Here is a 6,466-nt window from a genome sequence, read left to right on the forward strand (position 1 = left end):
CTCTAGTTTAGTGTTATTTTCCTGTTCATGAAGCAGAAAATGAGGCCCCTGTTATACTGCGAAGGCTGCGTTTGTATGGCAGTGACTTACACTTCAGGGTACTGGCATGCTGTTTATATGGAGATACAAGAAGGCATACTGCACGTTAACAAATAAACACACACACACATGCTGTGTATCGCAGCCGCGTCATTCACAGGCGGAAGGCAGGATCACGCACACATTCCATGCAACAAAGGGCCTACAGTGTGTGGTGGAGAGATGAATTGCCTGCACTGTATAATCAGGATGACTCATCAGACAGTAATCAATGAAAACAGGATGAACGTTCTTATCAAAAGGGAAATATGCAGACACAAAGAGAGTCACAATACAAAAAAAAGATGAGGTCTTTGGCAGGAATCCGGAGCTGTACTTAGCATAGGTTGAGGAGGACATAGAGCCAATTACTCTGAAATTAATATTATCGGCAATCAACAATCCTATACTGATGAATGAAAGTAGACATGAGTAACCATACATATAACGCATAGAGTTTATGCTGTTTATATGCGCATGTGATTTCTCTTTAAGATCCATAACTCAGGTGACGGTTTTATTGTGTTTAGCAATTATATGGCTGGAAACAAAAACAGTTAAGTCACTTGCTTGGCATCTTTTGTCATGCGAATTATCCAGAAAAATATCAACTGCCAATGGTCTTTTCCCGGAGATTCACAGTTCACCAATTTCTTTGCAGAAATCCATCTCAAGTCTCAAGCGCCAAAAAAGTTTAGGGTTTGTGGGTTTCACTGTTTCAAAGTTTACTGCCCTATACCACAATAAAATTGGATACATTTTTATAGAGCCTAGCAAATTATTAGTGAAGGCCATAAGTACTCTCAGTTCATCCGCCAATATTTAATATAGGTGCTAATATTTCCCAAGACTTTTCTTTATTGTGGCTCCATAAGCTTTAGAGTTTGTCTTTAACATTCAAATTTATTAAAAGACAACATCATACTTTATATATTTGCAGAAAGGGTGGAAATGTGGTGAAAAGTGAATTCATCTCACACAACGATCAGAAAACAAGTTGACCAAATCGACAGCACATAATGCCAGAAAGTTTACATGACGATTGAAAAAGGTGCAGGGAAACAGTAAAAATTCTTATTGGATGTTGGTTAATCCCTCTGTGTTACCAGACGCTGTCACATCCTCATCCTTCTATTAAAGTTTAGTCATATAAATCCCTGTGTTTCTATTCAGTACACCGTTCATTATGTTATAAAAAGAAAAAATGCTGATGCACAGTGCAACTGGAAAAAGCAGACATCCTCAGAACTTCTGCTCTGTGTTCAGTCTGTAACACCTATAAGTGCTGAACCAGCACAACCCACACAGCTGATTCACCAACACCCATTCCTCGTGCCGCCCTCATCCTTGTACACAAAGCAGTACTATCATGGGTACTATCTTGTAATGGAAAACGACCTCCAGGAGAGTACCCGATACCAAAGGCGAGTAGAGTAGAGTGAATTCCATATAATGGAAAAGTGGCTTTATTTGTTGTCTTGCAGCATTAATACTGCTCTGCGTCCATCACACAGAGCAGAGCTGGAGGACTGCCAGTAATAGTCTCATCCACTTAAAATCAGCAGCCTACTTACAGAGAGGTGATGGTGGCGCACGGTCGCTGTTCTAAACTTCATTTTTCACTCACACCCTTCACACTGCATAATCAAGAGTCTGAGTAGCCGTATTGAGAGCTTGTTCAACAAACCCACAGCTCAGGAAATGCATATTTGCATCATTCCTATTTTGACAACAAACTGCAGGTTACTGCTGTAGTTACAGGCTAGGACCTCACAGCTATAATCTGTGTATTGAATTATTCCCCACCGACAGTCTTCTTCTCCATAATTCAGGACACAAATAGTAAAGATCCAACATTAAACTGATCAGAGGATCAAGCAGGACAGTTGAGACCTTGAGCTGCTCAGCAAAGATTGTGTTCCTCTAATTCACTTTGCTAAATGGCTAATGTGATTAAAAAGATTCTTTAGCCCTAAATTCAGTTATGGGTCGTGATTACATTCACATGGCCTGGGAAAGACTTCACATGACTGTCTCTAAAGAAAATATGTTGTCAAGGTAACGGGCCCATGCAAGTAAAAATTGCAATTGCTACCGAGCTCAGAGTCTGTGAATTGTTTAGCATAGTGTCTCATGAGGGTGAACGTTATATCATTCACCCACTTCAAAAAGAGAGGTAACAGTGTATGGTCAGTGAAACCCCAAATATGAGAACTGTGATGAAGCAACTTTGTCAAAGAATGTATCACAAGGTGTGAAGACTGGTAAGCAGAGCCTTTTAACTGGCTCCATCATGATAATGTGAGCTGTGCAGTATTTCAGAAATCTCCTTGAGGCCTCATATACCATGTTTCACCACTTCAGCCTCACCCAAGGAGCCTTTCATATTGCCTGGGACACTGTAATATAGCTCCACTCCTCCATGCCAAATTGACTCCACAAGTGCTCCTATACCTGCTGACAGACACATGCTAGCTGAAAATGATTCCTTCACAAGCAGCCAGCATTGCTGCTCGCTCTGGAGGGCTACTTTATTCCATTATTAAGTTGAAAAAGAGAGACAGAGCGAGGGGATGGGGACGGGGGGAAAAAAAGAAGGCTTGACTGGGTGTAGGAGAATAATAGAGAGAGAGCTAGAGGAAGTTATCAGGGCAGTGGAGAGTGTGAGCATGCCGTCTGACAGCAGATCAGAGAGCTCCTCCAGCTGGAACCTGGGTTCACCAACCCTGCAGAGCAGAGCCCAGAAGTATGATGAGCAGTAGCACCTACAGTATATACTGGAGCAAGCACCCACCACACGCCTTTGTCACAACACATCACTTCAATGTGGAGGAAGTATAATTTATCTAAGCAGCAAAACCAGCTATTGTTTTCATGTAAATAACTATTTACCATATACGTTTCATTTATAATTTTTTTTTTAGGGGAAATCCGGAGACTGGTGACCTCAATATTAGAAAAAGTGCCCTTTTTCATCCCCTTAGTTATTATTGTTATCGGGTACAAAGATTTTCTAAGGGTCCTTTTTGAAGATCATTTACTCACCCCAAGAACCACACACACACTCAGCTTCTATTCCTTTTTCTTTTGTCACAGGTTTCAATCTAAATCTACAAAACAGTATAAAAGATAGTTACAATCAACCACTTAAAGCATCAGTATCAGTAATGTCATACACACACACACACACACACACACACACGCAGCAATTGATCCTTAAGTTGTGGGTGATCCTCAAATTATTACTATCAGTGTATTTCTGTCACATAAACTGGAGAGGAAAGGGTTAAAGAATAATGGAGACATAAGCCCTGAGAGAGAAAGCGAGACCAAATCAACAAATGGATGCCTGTCCTACGAGAGGCTAAGCTTCTTTTTTTTATTTTAAATGAGGATAGAAATTGACTTCCTTATTAAATCTAATTATTAGCCGGTGCCCTCCAAAAGTCTTCTGAAATCGCCCTGAGCGACCAGGCTATTAGCATAAACACCACCACTGGCAAGCTTAAAACAAATGGTATATTTAGTCAGTGTTAATGGAATTAAAGTGTGCTGGATCCAGGAGCAGCTCTACTAACACATCTTCATTATGGATGCCCCAGCTTCTCCATTTCCACTCTTTTTGTTTGCATTTCATTCCTCTCTGCTTCCTCCCGCTTCTCTCAGTTATTCAACAGATTGTATTCAATCTTGATCCAAAAATCCTAGACAATCATAAATAATAAAGGATTACACTCATCTCTGAAAAAAGCTGGTGGCTTGCCAGCGGCAATGCTCGCACAGAGAAATAATTGTCGGCCATCTGTGCACCAGATTGGTAAGAGAAAGGGTAAACAAAGAGCACAGTGTACCTGCTAAAGCTTTCTCCCCTCCCCTATCTCTCCCTTTAGCCAGGGAACATAAAAAGGCTTTGAAGACGCTCACCCCTGCAGAATTCCCGGGCTCGCTCCAAGAGATCTTTTGATTGGGGAGGTTTCAGAACCACGGACTGACAAGCTGCACCTGTCAGAAATCTAACAAGGCTTGAGGTTATCTCTCTATCAGTGGCCAACACTGCTGAAACACTGTGCAATGTCAGCCAAACACAGTTAGGATGGAGGATAATTTACCAGGCAAATTTACATGTCATACACACAGCTCTCAAGAAAAGAAAGTGAAGTGATGAAAGCTAACTCTCTGCAGCCTCATAAATCACCCTGCACAGCACAGGGGTTACTAACACATCGGCAGGACCACTTTTAGGGAAGCATAAACCTACATCAAACAGATCCTTATTAGGTCAAATTGATCTTGTTGCTAAAGATTGCACAGGAGTCAATCAATTCATTTTGACATGCGCTCTAAAGTTAATAGTGAAATGCTATAGATGTATGGGTCAGGGAATAAATCAATATGAGATGGATTTCACATGGGTTTCACCATGTATTCAGTAGCCTTATTGACCCCATTTTCATCTCCTGTCCCTTGATTAAGACTAATTTAAATATGAACCATCACATTTACTGTTTGGATAAGGCTAAATGCTGGATTTCTCACACGAAAAACACACTCCACGTCAGATAGGCTATGTTTCCACCTTTTAAATTGGGAAACTAAAACAAAGGCCTTTGTTATGCAGGCGTTTATGCTGCCTCCCTCCCAGTCTGTGCAGGGAGTGAAAAATGACCACACAGCCTCCCATCCATTCCAAATGGAGGACCCTCATTATGGTGTGAGATTTATACATGTATATGTGGCGAGCGGATAGATAGATAGAGATAAATAGTGTAGGATTGCCGAGCAGGGATGAGACAAAAGATAGGGCAGAGTCATAATGAGCTGTGTTTATGTGTAGCGTTGCTTGGCTTGTTGACAGTGGTTAATGAAGTTACAGTTAGCGAGGGGACCTGCTGGCACTAATTAAGCTCACTGTCATTAGCCGTGTTGGAAAGAGGAGGCGCTGCAGCAGGGATGGGAGGAGAAAACACTGGCAGATGCATCAGAGCAGCAGCACAGTCATTAACTCCCGCACAGGAGCTACTGTATATGAGGATGAGATATAACTTTATTGTACAAAGGGAAGGCCTGACTTAGCATTTACATTTAAAAGTGGAGTCAGCAATTATTGAGAATGCTTGTTGTTGTCAAAATCATCATTTTAAAAACGGGCATGTTGCTAGCTACGGTGGGACCGCTTTGTTTACACACCCTTTGTTTACATACCAGTTTACAGATCCTAGGCTGTGTATTAATAACATCATATTCTATTTCAGTGTGCACACACAGTACGGACAGCTGGTAGTTTACATTAAGGAGATATTCACTGATTTTGACAAAATTTTGACCATAAGCGTTCTCCAGAGTCGCTGGAATCGCCTTTAAAACAATGATGCAAATCCTCTTAAAAGCTGGCTAACTCAGAAACAGTGGCTGCTTTCTTTAAAAGCAAAAGATTAACAAAAAAAACAGAGACACAGGTGTACAATTTACACAATAGTTCATTAAGTGCCTAAAGAAACAGAGTTTCTATTAAACAGCAGTTGCAGGAAGTATTTTACACCTAACTGAGCCTATACAGTGTGGACTGGCTCCCGTGGAAGCCACAGCCCTGACATCTGGAAATGTAGCAGTCAGCGCTGAGCTGTTAGAAAGTGGGAGAGAGCTCGATTGACTGTCACAGTCTGAGTGGAGCTCAGTGTGTGCCATCTTAACCACAGCTCCATCGTAGCCTTTAATCCAGCTCACCACCAAAGCCACGGCTGTTGGTTGCCTGCGCAGATCAAGCCTCACTGTTTGTTTATGCAGCACAGACCCGTCCATTAAAAGTGGGAAGCCTGTCAAAAATAAAAAGAGACTTTTCATGTTTGAGGGCTGCAATTGTGGCTCTTGTGTGATGTTTTTCCTCCACACTGACCCCTTGCTTTGAGGTCGGGAAGCCGCTTAACCCTGGACTGTGGAGCCTGCTGATTGGCTGGGCCAAACACAGTATTTTTGAATGTGGTGGCGTAGTGGGTGCCTCTGGCAGAGGTACTGTGGTTGCGTGCAATGACTATGGCTGTATGCAGCCTACACATCATTATAATGGCTCCTTAGGCAAAGAAGTCAAAGATCCTTCATACATGTGCACATCATTTCCCTCATTATGACCTAGTTACCTTTCCTCCTCATGTTCCCCTAACCTCACAACACGGCACAATCCACAGATCGTAATAATGAAGAAATAAAGGTATGGCAACCTTCCTGTACTGAAATACCTCTGCACAACATGCCACCCCTCCATATACAGAAGCGTCTTACAAATGAAGCAAGCTGTTTAAAATAACTACTCCAAGTTCACAGCCATTCAAATACTAAAGCAGTGCAGGGAGAATGTGGAAATTTGCTATGTAGTTAACTTGCGACAGCCACC

The sequence above is a fragment of the Ammodytes marinus genome (assembly GCF_949987685.1).
Source record: "Ammodytes marinus genome assembly, chromosome: 5".
NCBI lineage: Eukaryota > Metazoa > Chordata > Actinopteri > Uranoscopiformes > Ammodytidae > Ammodytes > Ammodytes marinus.